Source organism: Pinus tabuliformis, chromosome 9, assembly GCF_031772625.1.
Source record: "Pinus tabuliformis cultivar Carrire ecotype Pingquan chromosome 9, CPIR1, whole genome shotgun sequence".
NCBI lineage: Eukaryota > Viridiplantae > Streptophyta > Pinopsida > Pinales > Pinaceae > Pinus > Pinus tabuliformis.
The window spans coordinates 1,743,101,194-1,743,120,358 of NC_142307.1; the positions used below are offsets into that span (position 1 = coordinate 1,743,101,194).

Below are 19,165 nucleotides of genomic sequence, written 5' to 3' on the forward strand. Positions count from 1 at the left end.
GAATAAGATGACCCACATGAAGTTTTTCCCTCGTTGCCAATTTTAACACTCCCTCTCAACCATGGAGAACTTCATCTGCAATCTGTCTATCGGTCATTACTATTCATCCATCAAATGCTTAATGCACTGCCCTGTACAGCCTGACCCTTGCTCTACTCTGCTCTATTTTGCCTGTTCTGCTTTTCTTGTTCTGCATGCACTGATCTGTACTGTTTTGCTCTGTTCTGCTCTGCTCTGTTCTGCTCTGCTCTTGCATTGTTCTATTCTGCTCTGCTTTTGTCCGAATTATGAAGAAGAAGAAATGATCGAGGATGTATCATACTGACTCAAAGTCAGTCTCAGAGTATGTACCACTGGTCCCAAACCAGTCTCAACCAAACCAAAGTCAGCGTCATAGTGAGTACAACTCCAATGGTCCCAGACCAATATCATCCTCCACTGACTCAAAGTCAGTGTCAGAGTATGTACCACTGATCCCAGACTAGTCTCAACCGACCCGAAGTCAGCGTCATAGTATGGTACAACTCTTACCACTGGTCCTAGACCAGTATCATTGATCCCAGATCAATGGAGGTCATCCTAGCGTAGGGAGTACGGTAGTTACAACGATGTGTCCATCGGTACTACTATGATCCCTAACTTCATTTCCCTACTCATTGATCAGATGAGAGGTACTTCCCATGAGTCCCAGACTGCATGGGTAGGATGCCTCGACAGGAGAACTAATCAATCTTGTCCTCACAGGAGAACACATCAATCTTGCTACAATTGCCATGGAGAACACATCAATCCAGGCCTCACAGGAGAACACATCAATCCTGCTACAATTGCCATGGAGAACACATCAATCCAGGCCTCACAGGAGAACACATCAATCCTGCTACAGTCGCCGTGGAGAACACATCAATCCAGGCTGCCATGGAGAACACATCAATCCAGGCCTCACAGGAGAACTAATCATCCTGCTACACAGGAGAGCGAATCATCCTGCCCCACAAGAGAGCGAATCATCTTGTTCTAGTGTGCACCACCAGGGGAGGGTGAGTCACCCGGTGGTCATATGTTGCTCCAGTAGGAACTGCAAGCCCTTAGAGCTCCCAGAGCTCAATGTATGCAACATGCAGGACCCTTGTACAAAGGTTTCTTGCCGACTCCAAGTCGTTTTGGAAAATCACAGATTAGATCTTTCCTCGGGGCTTTGACAAGGTGTATCAACCTGTACATCATCTTAATGTTATGGAGCTTCCTTGCTCATCAACTTACCATATCCCAGATGATGTCTATCTGCTAGAGCAATTGACAAATACGGGATTCCTCAATAATCGAATCCCACCTTTCGTTGTTACAGAGAATCACAGTGGTATCCAATGTAAATCCAAACAGCTCACTGAAGAGCTTTCTCAACCAGACTGCCTCACACGAGGTTATGCTAGCAACAATATATCCTGCTTCGGCGGTGCTCAAAGCTACCGACTTCTGCTTCCTGCTCATCCAGGATATCGAAGAAGATCCCAAGGTGAAATAGTACCCGGAAGTGCTCTTACGGTCCACCACACTGCCTGCCCAATCAACATCAGTATATCCAAGTAGTCTCACATCTCCGGCAGTGTATCTTAATCCATGAGAGATTGTGTCCTGAAGACATCTCAGAAGATTCTTGGCATCAATCCAGTGAGGCTCAACCAAATATGAGCTCACAATGCTAACTACAAAACATATGGACGGAGGTTCACCAAGAACATCAATGCGAATGAGTTTTTGAAACTCAGAGGCATTTCCCAAGTCTGGTTTGACATCACTACCATATAACTTCTAAAAGTTAAGATCCTTGAGGTAGTCACAGGCTTGCAGTCCATCATACCGAATCTTTCCAATATATTTAGCACATATTTTCCTTGAGATAGGAAAAATTTCCCTTGGCTTCTGCCACACTTCAAGTCCTTGGTCCTTCATTTCAAATTCAAAAAGCCATCTCCCTCTAACATTTGTGAATGAGAGGGTTTGCACCTGATAGAAAGAGGTCATCCACATACAACACCAGTATGAGAGGCTTGTCATCTTCAACCTTAAAGTAAAGGTTAGGATCGGCTTCACTCCTTGTGAATCCCAGCTTCATCAAGTAGCTATCGATCCTCTCATACCATGCTCGGGGTGCTTGCTTCAGCCCATAGAGAGCTTTCTTCAACCTGCATACATGAGATTTTCGATCATAAATCTCAAATCCTTTGGGTTGCTCCACGTAGACCTCTTCTTTGATTGAGCCATGCAAGAACGCAGTCTTGACATCCATTTGATGTAGGTTCCATCCTTGTGAAGCGGCAAGGGCTATGATCGAGCGGATGGTCGTATATCTGGCAACAGGTGCAAATATCTCATCATAGTCTATACCTCCCTTCTGGGATAAACCACGAGCAACAAAATGAACCTTATACTTTTCCATACTTCTATTTGTTGCATGCTTTATCTTGTAAAGCCATTTTGAAGTAACAATTGTCTTGTCCAGGGTCTAGGAACTACTTCCCAGACATCATTCTCCATAATAGACTCGTATTCTATGGTCATAGCATCCTTCCATAGTTAATGCTTGATGACGTCTGAGAATGATGAAGGTTCATTTTGTATGATCGTGCTCATGATGGTCAGGTATCCCTGATACCTGATAAGTTTCTTACTTTGATGGAAGGTTCCTCAGGGTGCAGCATGTCCTTCAGCATCATCAAGTATCCCCCTAAGCCATGAAGGCCTCTTCCTAGAAGAGGAAGGATCATGTGAATGAGGATCAATCGGATCCATGGGTTCTTCTACATCAGGCATTGATTCATCATCCTTTTCTTTCGGTTCCCTGGTGTCAGCTTCTTAAGAGCTACTCAAAGTCAGCAGATTGTCCACCTTGCTAAGAACCATATCTTTGTCAAACGTGACATCATGACTAATCACGACTTCCCTTTGACCGGTGGTGAACATTTCTTCAGGAGTTTAGGAACCCAATGCTTGATGAGGGCATCAATTTTGTACATATACGATGGTGATTGTAGTTTCAGCCCATAGAAACTTTGGAAGTCTTTGATCATGTAGCATGGCCCGGACAACTTCCATCATCGTGTGGTTCTTCCTTCCTGCCACACCATTCTGCTCAAGAGTATGTGGTGTAGTAGTCTCCCTCTTAATGCCAGCCTCAGATATGCCTGAGTGAACCAACTGTAATACATCGGAGGTCTTGCTTTGGCTTGAGGGGAACGGTCCCCTTTTGAGCTTTCCTTCGACACATCCTGGACATACACCTTATTTCTCTACTTGGAATTCGGGCATCTCTGTCACCATTTGTTTTACACCAAGTAGAGCTTTGTAATGAAGGTGGGCAAACTCCTGATGCAAAAGTTCGGACTGAAGAGTTGTGTCACAAGACATGACACCTAGCGGACTTCCATCGACCTGATATGATGAATCAACACTAAACCCAAGAGTAAAGGCATTTCCATATACATACCTTGCCATTGCTTAAGGTTACCTTGTAGCCTTTATTTTCCATTGCCGAGATGGACACTAGGTTCCTTTTGAGGTCAGGTGCATTTAATACATCCTGGACTTTCTAGCCTTCTTGAATGGTTGTCCTCTTCCTCGATCCCTAGCCCTCCTCTTACCTTTGCTGTTGAATTTGTCATTCCTTTGATTTTCCATCAGCGGGTTTTTGATCATTGTCCCGGTGTGAGTCCTTTCTGTCAAGGCACTCCCTTGCATAGTGACCTGCTTTATCGCAGATGTAACATCATCCTTTTCTTCCACCCTTAGGTCCAGCCTTTCCTTTTGATTTAGACCCAGAATTATTTCTTTTCTTAGCATGAGAAGAAAAAGCAGCAGGAGGACCTTTAGGCAAGGGCATTTCTTGCTCTTCTACCCTTGTTTGTTCTTGAATGCATCTAGCCATTAATTCCTTGAAACTAGGAATTACATTATTGTTCAGAAGAGTAGTCCTGAACACATACCATTCAGATGGTAATCCTCCGAGAGTTGTGAGTGCCATTTCTCTGTCAGTAATGGTTTCCCCCATAGATAGGAGATCGTTCTTGATCTCGGTGATTCTTAAGAAGTATGCTTGCATACTTTCATCTTTACCCTTCTTGATTTCCCTCAACTTATTTCTAAGAAAAAAAACTTGATTTGCATCATTAACTTTAAATAAACTCACCAGACTGTCGTAGATTTCCTTGGAGGTGTCTAGATTAGAGATGTAGGCCACCAAGCGCTTGTCGATAGAGTCCCGGATGATCTTCTTTGTTTTGACTTCTCCATTTTTCCATTTGTTCCAGGCAGTAGCAGATGCATTTGATGAAGGCTCAACAATATTTCCTCTTACATGGTCCAGCACTCTTTGATCTTCAAGGGTTAGATCGATAGACATCTTCCATTCGTGATAGTCAGCTTTCTCAAGGAGCTTGTCTTCGGCAGGAAAGAGTGTTGAGGACCCCATAGTTCTTTTAGGATAGCCTTGCCAATCTTCTCTTCAATGATTGCTCTTGCTCTTGCTCGGGCTTTGTCTTCACCTCGGCTCCAATACCATGTTAAGTTATGGTATGTTCTATGCTTATAACAGTTTACTTTTTTTTCTTATTATATTCCACCGATTAGCAATCACATGTACATAAAGTAAAGTGCAGATAGAACATTAAACGATCGACAGAAAACAAGCCAAGACAAGAGACACAAGATGTGGCAACTAGCCAGGGACAAACCCCACAATGTGTGGGGAAACCCTTTGATCAAATCTTCTTTTATCTTCAATAATTCAGCAGAGAGAAATAGTACAATAAATCTGATTCATATCAGCAGTAGCAAACCCTAGATCAGTAGCATCAGCATTAGCGACTTCATTATCAAACTAGGGCAGACCATATCTCACAAACCGACAGTCGGATTGACTTCATTCCACCACCAAAAGTTTCGGCTTCCAGAGGAGGTTCAGATGAACCTACAGCGCAGTTCAGATGAGTAGATCTTCTAGGCCACGCAAGTCAATCTTTACTTCTGTAGTTGCAGCTTCAATTTCCGCAGTTTCCGGCTTCAAACTAGGGCAGTCGATATCTTGCAAACCGTTCGTCGGGATTGACTTCATTCCACCACCAAAAGTTGCGGCTTTCAAAGGAGGTTCAGATGAACCTACAGTGCAGTTCCAAAGAGGAGATTTTCTAGGCCACGCAAGTCAATATTTACTTCTGCAGTTGCAGCTTCAATTTCAACAATTTCAGGCTTCAAACTAGGGCAGTTGATATCTTGCAAACCGTTTGTCGGATTGACTTCATTCCACTACCAAAAGTTGCAGCTTTCAAAGGAGGTTCAGATGAACCTACAGTGCAGTTCCAAAGAGGAGATCTTCTAGGCCACGCAATTCAATCTTTACTTTTGCAGTTGCAACTTCAAATTCAGCAGTTTCCGGCTTCACATGTGTGAGAGAGAGAAACCCATTTCAGCGCAGTAGAGAAGAGACTCATATCTGCGCAGTAGAGAGAGAGAGAGATGTGATGATATGAGTGAGTCCAAATGAGGAAAAGTCGTCTTATATTTATACACAACGTTGGTGGGTGAATAGATGCGACTGTTGGGCTTCTGAGCCTACATGAGTTGTAGGTGTTAGCGCTTGAAATTTCACCTCAGGCTGAGAAAGGCAAACCTCAAGGCTACATCAAACCATTTAGCCTCGTAGCTAGCCCTACGGGGCAGGAGAAGGCTCTCTCCGGTCAATCTCGGTAGATCTTCATTGGGATGAGATGACCAACAAGGTAACACTGATATTAGGCTAGTAAACTGTTTAAAAAGGTTGATTTGGGGTTTTTTGGGTTTTTGGTGGCAAATTGAGGAATTGCAATTTTGGGTGCGGGGATGGGACACAGTTTCTGCAGGGGGTTCCTTGGGGCGAGGTAAGAGACAGTGCTGATGCCTTTGACTGAGGTGGATGGTCAGGAATGAAAGGTGAGGAGCTAAAGAGAGCAAACAATCACTTTGAATTCTCTTTAGACAGTAGAAAACATTGAAATTAAACAAATTTAAAAGCAGAGCATGGCTAGCATGAATTCATACTTTAACACTTCATTTGTTTAATGTGCAGCAGTAAAGAAAGGAAATGAATCACATAACAAAGCTTACAAGAACATTGAGAAAACACACCACCAACACATGAGTCCATAAGAATCCCAAAAATGACTACAAAACCCTGGTCTTCCTTAGCCAAAAATTGCAGAGATACAGTGAAAATATACAATGATAGCTTCTCCCTCAAGAGTCCAACCTTCCAACCCCTGAAAATGATTAAGAAAATACATAATATAGGCAAGCCAACCTCTTCCCTTGCCTCTAGGGGTCGAGCTCATCCTTCTAGGAGCTGTTTCAACTAATTCTAAACTGAGCACTAAAATCTAGGCAGTCAAAACAACTTGCCTCTATAAGCTAGGAAACCAATCCATTCATTAAATATTTACCCTTGACATGAATGAATCTTCTAGAAGTGTTAAACAAGAGTAAAAGTGTCTTAGAGTTACAATAATTACATCAAAGATAATCATCTTCAACCCCAAAAAGTCAAACTAAGTCAAATCTGCGTTTTCTGGGCTGTACAGTGCAATCTGGCAAAATCTGCTCAACTGGTCGCGCCCCTGCTCAACTGGTCATGCCCCTTTGGAGCTCTGTTTGAGGCACTTTCCGGTGTCAGAATCAGGTGCAGGATAGCTCGTTGGAAAGGTCTTTGAGTCTACTTCCAACCCAACTGGAATTTTTCAATTTGGAGTTCATTTGCCCTGTCAAAAATCAAATCTCCCAAGATAGCTTTCTGCAGTTCAAAAAAGTGGCAGAAAGTCAAATTTTTCATGTATTTTGACCTTCTGGAGGCCCAAAACCCCATAAAAACTCAAGTCCATCCATGGGCATATGTAACTTTGCATAAAAAATCTAGAAATGCTCAGTTTTTGCAAAAAGGAGTTGCCATGACAAAAGTTCTCACCAGGGGTGAGACCCGTTGAGGAGCCAAAACCTATAAATTTTCAAAAAATGCCAAAATTACCCAAAATTCTCAAAATTTTTTGGGATTTGAGCTGTGGCTAGGCTATTGAGTGCCATGATCTTTGAGTGAAGCCTCAGCCAAGATACGGAGGGGATCGTGCCTCTTTCTTCTTTTTTGTGCCTTGGCCAACCACCTTGGATCCGGCGATTGTAATTTTGACATTGCTCTAAAACCATGACACCTGTGCAAAAAGTGAAGGAGGTTTTTCTTCTTTGGCATGTTCTGGACAAAAACCTCTCTCAGTTTTCCAAAATTCATCTTTTATTGCTCTGGAACATCATTTGAGTGCGACTTGTCCCGATGTGTGAAAAAATGAATTTTGTCGAAATGGAGCGACATGAAGGGGATAGGGGGCTTCTAAATTCTTGGGGAAATTTTTGGGAGTGGGGAGGGATGTTAGGAAGCAGGGGAAAGTGGAATCTCAGAGATTGAGTGAGGGGAAGGGGTCAAAAAGGGCAAAACACAGGCCAAACCTAGAAAATTGCCAGATTGTAGCTAGAAACTAGGGTTTGTGCAAAAATGAGGAATTTGGCGGATCTATGGGATGGAAAGCATTTGATAAGGTACTTTAAGGATAGGGGAAGGTGTATGAACATCAGGAAACAAGTTTTGCCGGTGATTTGACGATCCAAGAGAAATTGGCTTTCAAAACCCTAGGAGAGGGAAATGACCTTGCCAAGGCACAACTGAAGCATGAACAAGATGTAAAATGACTCATTAGACACTGACATGACAATGAAAACCCTATGAATGATGATAGACTCAGCTGAATGGTGACATGGACCAACATTTTGACAACTTTAGAAGGAGTTAAGGCAAACCCTAGACCTAATGCCTAGTGACCAAATTTTGCTTGAAAACTCTTTGAAATGACAAAATTTGACTTGGAAACTCTAAGACCACTTTGTAAGAGCATATTTGATCACTGGAGGAAGGCTGGGAAGACTGACACTAACATTGGCTCCGATGGGGATGGTAGCTCCTTGGAGGTGCCAAGAACCTTAGACATCTGGGAGAGCAGACCAGTGCTTGCAACCATTGGGCGATGGAGTCATTATTTACACCTTTGACACAAAACTTTGACACATTTATTGAATGAAAACTTGACTGAAAACTGACTGAAACTTAACTGAAACTTGACTCAAACCGACTTGATGACAAATTGAAATAACTTGAAAAAACTCACTCAACAAACCAAACACAAATGACTCATGACTGACTTAAAACAAGACTTTACAAAGCTTTTGGAAGAACGGCAACAATCCATCAAGACTTGGAATCATGATGAAAACCACTTGCATACTAATGAAATATGTACAATCATGTATAATGAGCTTTCCAATGTAACCAATCCAGCAGATGGCTACATACCAAATTTCTGCTCTCGCTTATCTCGAGTAGGCGAAACGATGAACCTGTAGGCAACTCAAAATAACCACTGAAACCAAAGCTTATGATAATGAACCAGGCAACATTTATGTTTTCTAATGCTTGCAGAAGAATGCCAAAGGGATCTTGATAATCCTGAAGCACTACCTTGTTTGGAGATCCAGCTGCAAAAATATAAGTACTCGCTTCATTCTGATCTGAAAGAACAGTGGGTTGCTGATTGACAGGAAGGCACAGAGAAGTATAAGCTTCTGCCATATGAGTGTTGGCTGTAAATTCCTTGACCGTGAGAAATTTTGACATATTGTCTCTCTCAAGCTTATATTCCTCAATTTCATGGTCTAGGTCATTCTTAAATAGAAAACAATCCTCAAGATCATCAAACATGACAGCCTCATCATCTTCATGAAAGAAAATATTATCTGTTTGCTGATCTATAAAACTAATTACAAGACTGTCATCATTTTCAAAAGAGGAAGAAGTTTCACCAACACTTTCGTGACCATGTGTGCACTGCAAATCTGCTTTAGATTGGGTTGTAGCATGACCTTTCAAGAGTTGATCTATCTCCTCTTCAGACAAAGGAGATAAGACTTTTTGTTTCCCTTTTCTCAAACAAGTCTTGTCTTCTTGAAATAACATTTCAAAACATGAAAATTCTGAATGACAATCCTGATCTTCTGAAACTTGGAAACATTTTTGATCATCTTCATATGACATGGCAATCAAACTATCCAAATTATGATTGAAAGAAGAGTTTTCACTTACTTGAACAAAGATCTCATCTTGATGTTCATGAGCTCGCTGAATTACCTCCTCATGCAGGCTCTGTTCTGATGGCATAAGGACATTTGGATCAAGAACTTTGTCCATGATCTCAACAACAAAACTCTCCTTTTCAGGATTCGGCACAAGGTATTCTTGTTAACCATGATCTGAATTTTGATCTGAAATAGCTGAGTTGACTGCATTACATTCTAAAATTGAATCTTGGCTATCTTGCACGCTGTCTTCTTCTGTAGGCAGATCTGAAACAGGCTCTTCTCTTTCATCAATTACAGCCATATGGCCATCTTCAACCTGCTGATCTTGACAAGTATCCTCTAATATTTCTATGTGCTGCTGAAACGGATTTTCATATAGAGCTTCCATGATCTCTTCATCCATGAAATTATCATCTTCATAAAACTTCTCAAGGCTTTCAATAAAAGTAGAAGCATGTTTGCAACAGTCATGAACCAAATTTAATGATGGATAAGAGTCCTTATATCTTTCAATGAACATAGCATGAAAATCCTTTAAATAATAAATACAAGCAAGCGGCAAACCTTCATACCATGATTGGGCTTCACCTTCCAGAGTGGCCAAGAATATCTTCATCAAGCAATCTTCAGGAAAATCGACCTTGAATTTGCGAATATGCATGTGAAATCTAACCAGATGTAGAGCAACGTCCTTCCTACCATCATCGTCAAATATAGGCAGATTCCTTGACCAATCTACCTTTGGAATTTTATTTGGAAAACCTGGAATGTGATCTCGGCTCAGGGGAGTGTATCTTCTTGCAATCCGATCCATCTTGAAAAGCTCAAAGCGACTGATCTTTCTGCAGTGAAGTCACCATGAAGCATTGATCTCTGGATTTTTCAGTGAAGGAGTCGCCAGTGAATGATTTCAACCTTTCAAGTGTCTGATCGTTGTCCACTATCAACAATCAGATCTGAACTTGATACATGTACTGGGGTGAAATGCAAATGAAGTGTTGTATTCACAAGCTCATGGAGATTGACTGAAGCAGCGTTTATCTACTAACGCTGATGTAAAACAAGAGCGTTTTCGAAGGCTACCTGGCGTATCTTCATGCTCCGTCTAAGACTTATGAAATAACACATCAATGAGCAAACGATCAGTTGTTCTCCCCAGTATGGTCGCCAGTATGTTAGCGCTTGAAATTTCATCTCAGGCTGAGAAAGGCAAACCTCAAGGCTACATCAAACCATTTAGCCTCGTAGCTAGCCCTACGGGGCAGGAGAAGGCTCTCTCCGGTCAATCTCGGTAGATCTTCAATGGGATGAGATGACCAACAAGGTAACACTGATATTAGGCTAGTAAACTGTTTAAAAAGGTTGATTTGGGGTTTTTTGGGTTTTTGGTGGCAAATTGAGGAATTGCAATTTTGGGTGCGGGGATGGGACATAGTTTCTGCAGGGAGTTCCTTGGGGCGAGGTAGGAGACAGTGTTGATGCCTTTGACTGAGGTGGATGGTCAGGAATGAAAGCTGAGGAGCTAAAGAGAGAAAACAATCACTTTGAATTCTCTTTAGACAGTAGAAAACATTGAAATTAAACAAATTTAAAAGCAGAGCATGGCTAGCATGAATTCATACTTTAACACTTCATTTGTTTAATGTGTAGCAGTAAAGAAAGGAAATGAATCACATAACAAAGCTTACAAGAACATTGAGAAAACACACCATCAACACATGAGTCCACAAGAATCCCAAAGATGACTACAAAACCCTGGTCTTCCTTAGCCAAAAATTGCAGAGATACAGTGAAAATATACAATGATAGCTTCTCCCTCAAGAGTCCAACCTTCCAACCCCTGAAAATGATTAAGAAAATACATAATATAGGCAAGCCAACCTCTTCCCTTGCCTATAGGGGTCGAGCTCATCCTTCTAGGAGCTGTTTCAACTAATTCTAAACTGAGCACTAAAATCTAGGCAGTCAAAACAACTTGCCTCTATAAGCTAGGAAACCAATCCATTCATTAAATATTTACCCTTGACATGAATGAATCTTCTATAAGTGTTAAACAAGAGTAAAAGTGTCTTAGAGTTACAATAATTACATCAAAGATAATCATCTTCAACCCCAAAAAGTCAAACTAAGTCAAATCTGCGTTTTCTGGGCTGTACAGTGCAATCTGGCAAAATCTGCTCAACGGGTCGCGCCCCCTGCTCAACAGGTCGCGCCCCTTTGGATCTCTGTTTGAGGCACTTCCCTGTGTCAGAATCAGGTGCATGATAGCTCGTTGGAAAGGTATTTGAGTCTACTTTCCAACCCAACTGGAATTTTTCAATTTGGAGTTCATTTGCACTGTCAAAAATCAAATCTCCCAAGACAGCTTTCTGCAGTTCAAAAAAGTGGCAGAAAGTCAAATTTTTCATGTATTTTGACCTTCTTGAGACCCAAAACCCCATAAAAACTCAAGTCCATCCATGGGCATATGTAACTTTGCATAAAAAATCTAGAAATGCTGATTTTTTGCAAAAAGGAGTTGCCATGACAAAGGGTCTCACCAGGGGTGAGACTCGTTGAGGAGCCAAAACCTGTAAATTTTCAAAAAATGCCAAAATTACCCAAAATTCTCAAATTTTTTTGGGATTTGAGCAGTGGCTAGGCTATTGAGTGCCATGATCTTTGAGTGAAGCCTCAGCCAAGATACGGAGGGGATCGGGCCTCTTTCTCCTTTTTTGTGCCTTGGCCAACCGCCTTGGATCCGGCGATTGTAATTTTGACATTTCTCTAAAACCATGACACCTGTGCAAAAAGTGAAGGAGGTTTTTCTTCTTTGGCATGTTGTGGACAAAATTCTCTCTCAGTTTTCCAAAATTCATCTTTTATTGCTCTGGAACATCATTTGAGTGTGACTTGTCCCGATGTGTGAAAAAAGGAATTTTGTCGAAATGGAGCGAAATGAAGGGGATAGGGGGCTTCTAAATTCTTGGGGAAATTTTTGGGAGTGGGTAGGGATGTTAGGAAGCAGAGGAAAGTGGAATCACAAAGATTGAGCGAGGGGAAGGGGTCAAAAAGGGCAAAACACAAGCCAAACCTAGAAAATTGCCAGATTGTAGCTAGAAACTAGGGTTTGTGCAAAAATGAGGAATTTGGCGGATCTAAGGGATGGGAAGCATTTGATAAGGTACTTTAAGGATAGGGGAAGGTGTATGAACATCAGGAAACAAGTTTTGCCGGTGATTTGACGATCCAAGAGAAATTGGCTTTCAAAACCCTAGGAGAGGGAAATGACCTTGCCAAGGCACAACTGAAGCATGAACAAGATGTAAAATGACTCATTAGACACTGACATGACAATGAAAACCCTATGAATGATGATAGACTCAGCTGAATGGTGACATGGACCAACATTTTGACAACTTTAGAAGGCGTTAAGGCAAACCCTAGACCTAATGCCTAGTGACCAAATTTTGCTTGAAAACTCTTTGAAATGACAAAATTTGACTTGGAAACTCTGAGACCACTTTGTAAGAGCATATTTGATCACTGGAGGAAGGCTGGGAAGACTGACACTAACAGTAGGTCGGCTTGGTAATAATTCCATAATCAAAATAAATTCATATCTCCATGAATACTTATCGGAATTGGATGATCTTTATATCAATCCTACACCTGTTGACGAGAGGAATCTAATAAAAATATTATTAGCCATGAATAAGATGACCCACATGAAGTTTTTCCCTCGTTGCCAATTTTAACATAGAGGGATTGAATAAAATCTTTATAACGATTTCCCCAATTGCAAAAGGACAAACAAACCAACTTCTCTTTTTTTCAACTAGGTTAGGACACCAACACAAAGTCGTCAAAATAGCCCCAAATGAAATGACTGAATTTGGAAAGAAGACCACCAACACAAACGAGAGGCGACTCGAACTCCACAACCAACTTAAAATCCTCCACCAGTTGCCCATACAATGCCCCTTCTTGGCACTAGACCAACCACAAACTCCAAACCCGAGGACTACAACACAACTCTTAGACACAAGCACAAAACCTCGGGAGGCCAGCACAACCCTCCACAAGAGAGCACTTACACCCACCACCCACAACGCGACACAAGAAAATTTGGCTAGACAAACACCCACGATGTAACACAAATAGAGCTTGCTAACAAAACTCGAGACCCAAGGCCAAGCATATAGAGGACACTTATTTATGAAGCTATTAACAAACTAGCTAAGATAGATATGCCCAAGAAAATGGCAGTACCAAATGAAAGCGGAAAACTAAAAGCTTACCAAGACCTAAAGTTAGAGCTGAGGACCAGAACTTACATTCCCAATATACCAGACCACAAGGACGAGCTCGCCACCATGATAACTAGCAAAAATCCTGAACCCAAAACTTATCATCACAAAACACACAAGGGTGATCTCCAATTCAACCTCTCCCACAGGAAAATCCCCTCGAACAAACACAACACGAGAGCCCCCGCGAACCAGAAATCAAACAATATGCTACACAAGGCCGAGGAATAAACCTCAGCTCTTGTAATCTCTATCTCACAATGCGCCATCATTCAGAACCACCTCCAATATAACAACATGCTCGTGCATGCGAGGGAGATGGCACGTGTTATGCAACGAGCTCACAAAATAGAAGAAATTATAGATCAATGACTTCAAATTCAACCTCTTTGAGGAGGCAACCTCCTTTATATTACACAAATGAACAATTCTTGGATGATACAAATGATGAAACCTCCTTTCTATATATAGGAGTCTAAGGGTCACAATATAGTCAGAGCTAACATAAAAATAATAATGTAAGGGCACAACAATAACAATAGTGGGCTTCTATGGGCACAATAATGACAATATGGGGACAACATGGGCACAACAATAACAATCAGGGCTACAATGACAATAATAATAAGGGAATACACTAGTATTATAGGGACCTGACATGCCCCTCTCCTTCAGAAAAGTGTTGTCCTCAATGCTTGAGTAGTTTTGGATGCTTCTGTATAAAATTCTCATCCTCCCATGTGGAATCCTCAGCGAGTAAGTTCTTCCACTTGATGAGATACCCTGAAATTGATCGATTTCGTAGTTGTTGAGTTGTTGTTTCTGTGACTACTTCGATTCCAATATGATTTTTCCTTCCTCGTCAAATTTGTGCAATATTGTTTGAACTGGGAGCTTGTCAGCTATAACCTTCTTTAAGCATGAAACATGGAAAATTGGGTGCACTCGGGAAGTTGCAGGAAGCTCTGATTTGCATGCATAGTACCAATCTTTTGCAACACCTTTTACGGACCATAATACTTTGGTGATAATTTATTATCCTTCTTAGCTTGCTTGTATTGTTGTAGCTATAGAAATACTAGTCACCTACATCAAAAATTCTTTTGCTGCAATGTTGATATGTCTGTTGTTTCATTCTATTCTATGCCAAAGTGAGGTTATCCTTTAAAAGTTGGAGAACTTCTTGTTGATGCTCGATGTGATCTTCCACTGCTTGAACCTTAGAATTTTCTCTTAAATATGATGTGATGGATGGTGGAAGATATCCATAAAGTGCCATAAATGGGGTCATTTTTGCTGCAGTATGGAAAAAATGTTATACCACCATTAAGCCAGAGGCAACCACTTGACTGTTGAAGTTTCTAAGTCTAACAGTTAGAAACCCTCCATGTACTTTCTGATTTATTCCTTCCTACTTGTTCTGATTAATTAACAAGTTATTTACTATGTAAATACTAAATACTGAAAATAAACACAATTACATGCTCAACACATTACAAATCATCAAATGAAGGAAAATTAAGCAAGCACACAAATGACACCGTTATTTTTGGACTAATGTCCCCGAAAAAACCTAATGCGGGAAAACCGGTGCAGCTATCTGAGGGTTTGATTTATTAAGCAGTTTCAGAATACAATCTGGGTGCCAAATCCGACTCACCCAATAGAGAAAAATCTCGACAGTAGTACCTCTCCTTCAGAGACAGATGCGCCGGCTAAACCCTCGGATAAACACTTCAGCAACTCCTCAGCTCCAATATGCCCCACAAAAAACCCCAGCGTTAGCCTCTAAGGACTGCGTCAACCTCTTCTGTTCTCTACGTCAACTTTCTCGGCAGTTCCTGGTAGTTCTTACTGTTCCCAGCAGTTCCGACTGTTCCCGGTAGTTCCGGCTTCCGCCCTCTGCATTAACTTTCTTGGTAGTTTCGGCAGTTCTGGCTTCTGCCCTCTGTGTCAGCTTTCCCGGCTATTCTAGATGTTCCCAGCAGTTCTAGATTCTACCCTCTATGTTAGCTTTCCCAGTTGTTCTGGCAGTTCCCAGAAGTTCCAGTTGTTCCCGGCAGTTCCGGCTGTTCCCTGCAGTTCCGTCTTCTGCCCTTTCTGTCAGATTTCCCGCTACTGCACTAATCCTCCCGGCACTATCTTTGCCTCTCTGCTTCTATATTCACTGCCTCTCAGCTGCAACTCCAGATCACTCTCTCAATTTTCTCAGCAAACCCAGCCCTAGAAAGTCAAAATCTTGATCTCTTGGTGTGTTCTCCAAGTGACCCTCAAGCCTCCTCTTATACTTTTCTCGTTGGCAAATCAACGACCAAGATTAAGTCTATAATCAACGGCTAAGATTAGATCTAGCTTGATCCATGACTTTTGGACCATTCTAACACAGTTTTAGATTAATTCACATTAATATTTTAATTTCCCTAATTTTAGACTTAGGGATTCCATTAAAAATATTAATTATTTTAATATCTCCCAAGCTATTTAGAATCTACCCAAACACTTTCTAGGTATTGGAGATCTCATATGCCTTAGCCTCTCCAACAAATTTCGTGGCTAGAGCACATCTGATGCTACCCCAAATCAACATTGACCCATTGTGTTTGTTTATCAGATACAAAGCAATGAAGATATCCTTCCAAACATTTGTTCACTATCTCAGTTTTCCCATCAGATTGAAGATGATATGATGAGCTATGAGCTAACTGAGTACCTAGACAAGAAAATAATTCTTTCCAAAAATTTCCAGTGAAAATGGGATCTCTGTCGCTTACAATAAACTTTGGGTTTCTATGTAGCTTTTGAATTGTTTCCATAAATGTAGTAGCAACTGTAATGGCTTTAAAGGGATGAGATAATGCAAAAAAGTGTGCATACTTGGTAAGTCTATCAACTACCACCATGATGACACTCTTTCCTTCGAACTTGGGTAAACCTGTGATATCTATGAGCTTGTCCATATCTATGAACTAATAAATGGAGTCTTTGACTTTAATCAAAGCAATAAAAACAAATATGGAATAATGATGGCATTCAAGACTTGTCTAGAGTTGGATGAATTGAAGGAAATATACGAGCCATTGCTAAATTTTCTTGAGGGGATTTCAACACTTGAGCTAAAACGCCTCCCATGCCAAGATAATATTCCCAAACACAAGTCCATTGCGTATATACCTCAAAATGGTTATCAGTTGTGCCTTTCTGAACTAAAAATCGATGACAATGAATCGGAAAGTCTTCAAGACATTGAGTTTTCTTTTGCAAGTGAAAGGATCAACAGGAAGTGTACTTCTATCTTACTTCAAAGACAAAAGAGTTGTATCTTCTTTTAGGAGATGTCTATTATAAAATGTTAGATATGGAAACAACGATAATAAGAGATATGGAGTTGTAGCTTCAACCTTTCTCAATGCGATTGCATATGACATCAAATTTTGTTGGGACTTGGATTGCATGCTCCCATTGGCATTAGTTGCGCAACAATACATGTATTTCAGTGTAGTGCTCACTGCAGAGGATGTTATTGAGATAAAAAAGGAAGGCACTCATTTTCTATATGGAATAATGCCTTCTCTCTCTCAGAAACCCCTGCAAGTATTGACAATCATCTGTGATGGCACTATTGACTCTGTGATAAAAAGGTCAATACATTAAAAAATGGATATTAAGGAATCTAATCAATCCTGGGCTGGTTGTGTCCAGATTGCTTATAGCAAAAAACCATCAGACATTGAAGAAGGGGATCCTATTAAGTCTAGCCTTGGAGTATTAGCCAATAGCAAAGTGGCAACCAAAGAAGTGGAAGATATGAATGCAGACAAATTACAATTTTCTATTTCTAATGAAAAGGGTAGTACATTAGTACAACTTCCTCCAGTCCAGGTTATCACAGAGATGTATCATATGCATGGAAAAAAACTATCAACAACTAAGAAAATGAGTGATGACACTTCCAAACATACTCTATGCAGAGGAAGTGAACCATGACTATGCTTTACGTTTGAAACTTCAGAATATTGCTAGTGGAAGTAGGCACACTTCCTAGGCATGGAGCAAGTAGAGATCTTCTGTTGGAAAAAGGGATCGAGAGGTCAACTGTGGGCATGGAGTGACTCAGTGTCGTATCTCAGATCCTGGTATTAAATTCAGTCTGGGTCAATTGCTGAAATGGAGATTGGTGATGGCATTGCTTGAGGACAAGAAATCTTGGGGGGCAGGATTGTGATGTCCTCAATCTCCCGAGCATGGTGATATATTCCCACTAGAATAACTCATCTCCTTTAGGATAGAAAAAAGGAAGTTATTATGGGCACAAAAGGAGGTTTTTCCCAACTCACTATGATAATACTATTATAATAAAAGGGGAAAAATTATTATTAATAAAAAAACGGGGAAACAGTTATTTTGGGAGGATAAGTGAGTTAATAAATAAAATAATAAAAATGAAATTTCTAGAAGATCCAGAAAATTCTTTTAGAGGGAGGATGGAGACCATTTTGGATTCTTGGTAATTTCTCACTGTGTTTGGTTCGAGCTCAAGTGAGTTCCTACAAGAGGGTTTCAGGCGAGATCCTCAGCTAGTGTCGATGGACAATCTCTACCACCATAGATAGTACCTTGCCAATTTTCATGGATTCCCTATGCCACCCTAGTTGGTCCATTGCAAAAGGTGACTTATTTGCTTATCAAGTTTGGATTTGCAACACGTACCAAAGAAAATATTTTGCAGGGTTTATATAATTTGTAGGTGTCGATCACTCTATTCCTAAAAGGCCAAGTTACTCATACAGTTCTATCGATTCTAGGAGTCCTAGTTCCAAGAATCTTTGAAGCAGAAATTAATTTCCCTTTAAGAGGATGAGTTTGATCCACTTGGAGGTTGAGTACTTAATTTCTTTTGGGGGCCAACCATTGCCGCAACTGGAATTAATTCTTCCAACTATAAAATTAATTGTGCAGTTTATTTATTATGGAAAACAACAAATAATTCACGACTACAATTTTCACCAAAATAAATATTGTGGAAAATAAAAGTGCTGGAAATTGAGAAATGCTAGCACACATACATAAAATTGACACCATTATTTTTGGATAAAAGTCCCTGGAAAAACCCAATGTGGGAAAACAGGTTGCAACAACTAAGGGTTTATATTATTATTTGCAGCAGAAAATCCTACTACAATACTTTGGATGCCAAAGTAGCAATCCAATCTGAGAGAATCATTGGAAAAAATATTGTGAGGATTTTTCCTCACCCCATAGTTAATTTCGGCTCCCAAAACTAGCCCCTTATCAATTCTCACTCCCTTCTGCGTAAACCTCTACGCAGGCTTTACTGTTGCTGCTTCTCAAATTTCCTAAAAAGGAGTTCTGCTTCTCTTTGGCTCTGGAACTGATGCACTAGACCCTCTGATCAAAATCCCGACCACCAACTACCGAATTGACTGCTCCTCCATCTAGATCAAACTGCACTACTGTGTTGGAATTTCTAAGTTTAACCCATTAGGAATTCTTCTTGTACTATCTAGTTTATTTCTTCCTACTTGTTTAATTACTTAACAAGTTATTTACCTTGTAAATACTAAAAATAAACACAAGTACAGTATCAAATTCTACAGAGCATCAACTGAAAGAAAACAAGCACACAAGTGACACCGTTATTTTTGGACTAATGTCCC

The 19,165-nt window shown here is 40.7% G+C and overlaps 1 protein-coding gene across 2 annotated transcripts in view; it reads right to left on the reverse strand.

Annotated features, from left to right (window-relative positions):
* Positions 1-19,165, reverse strand: part of LOC149155683 (phototropin-2-like) — a 523,795-nt gene that overhangs the window by 253,801 nt on the left and 250,829 nt on the right. The window lies entirely within an intron of this gene.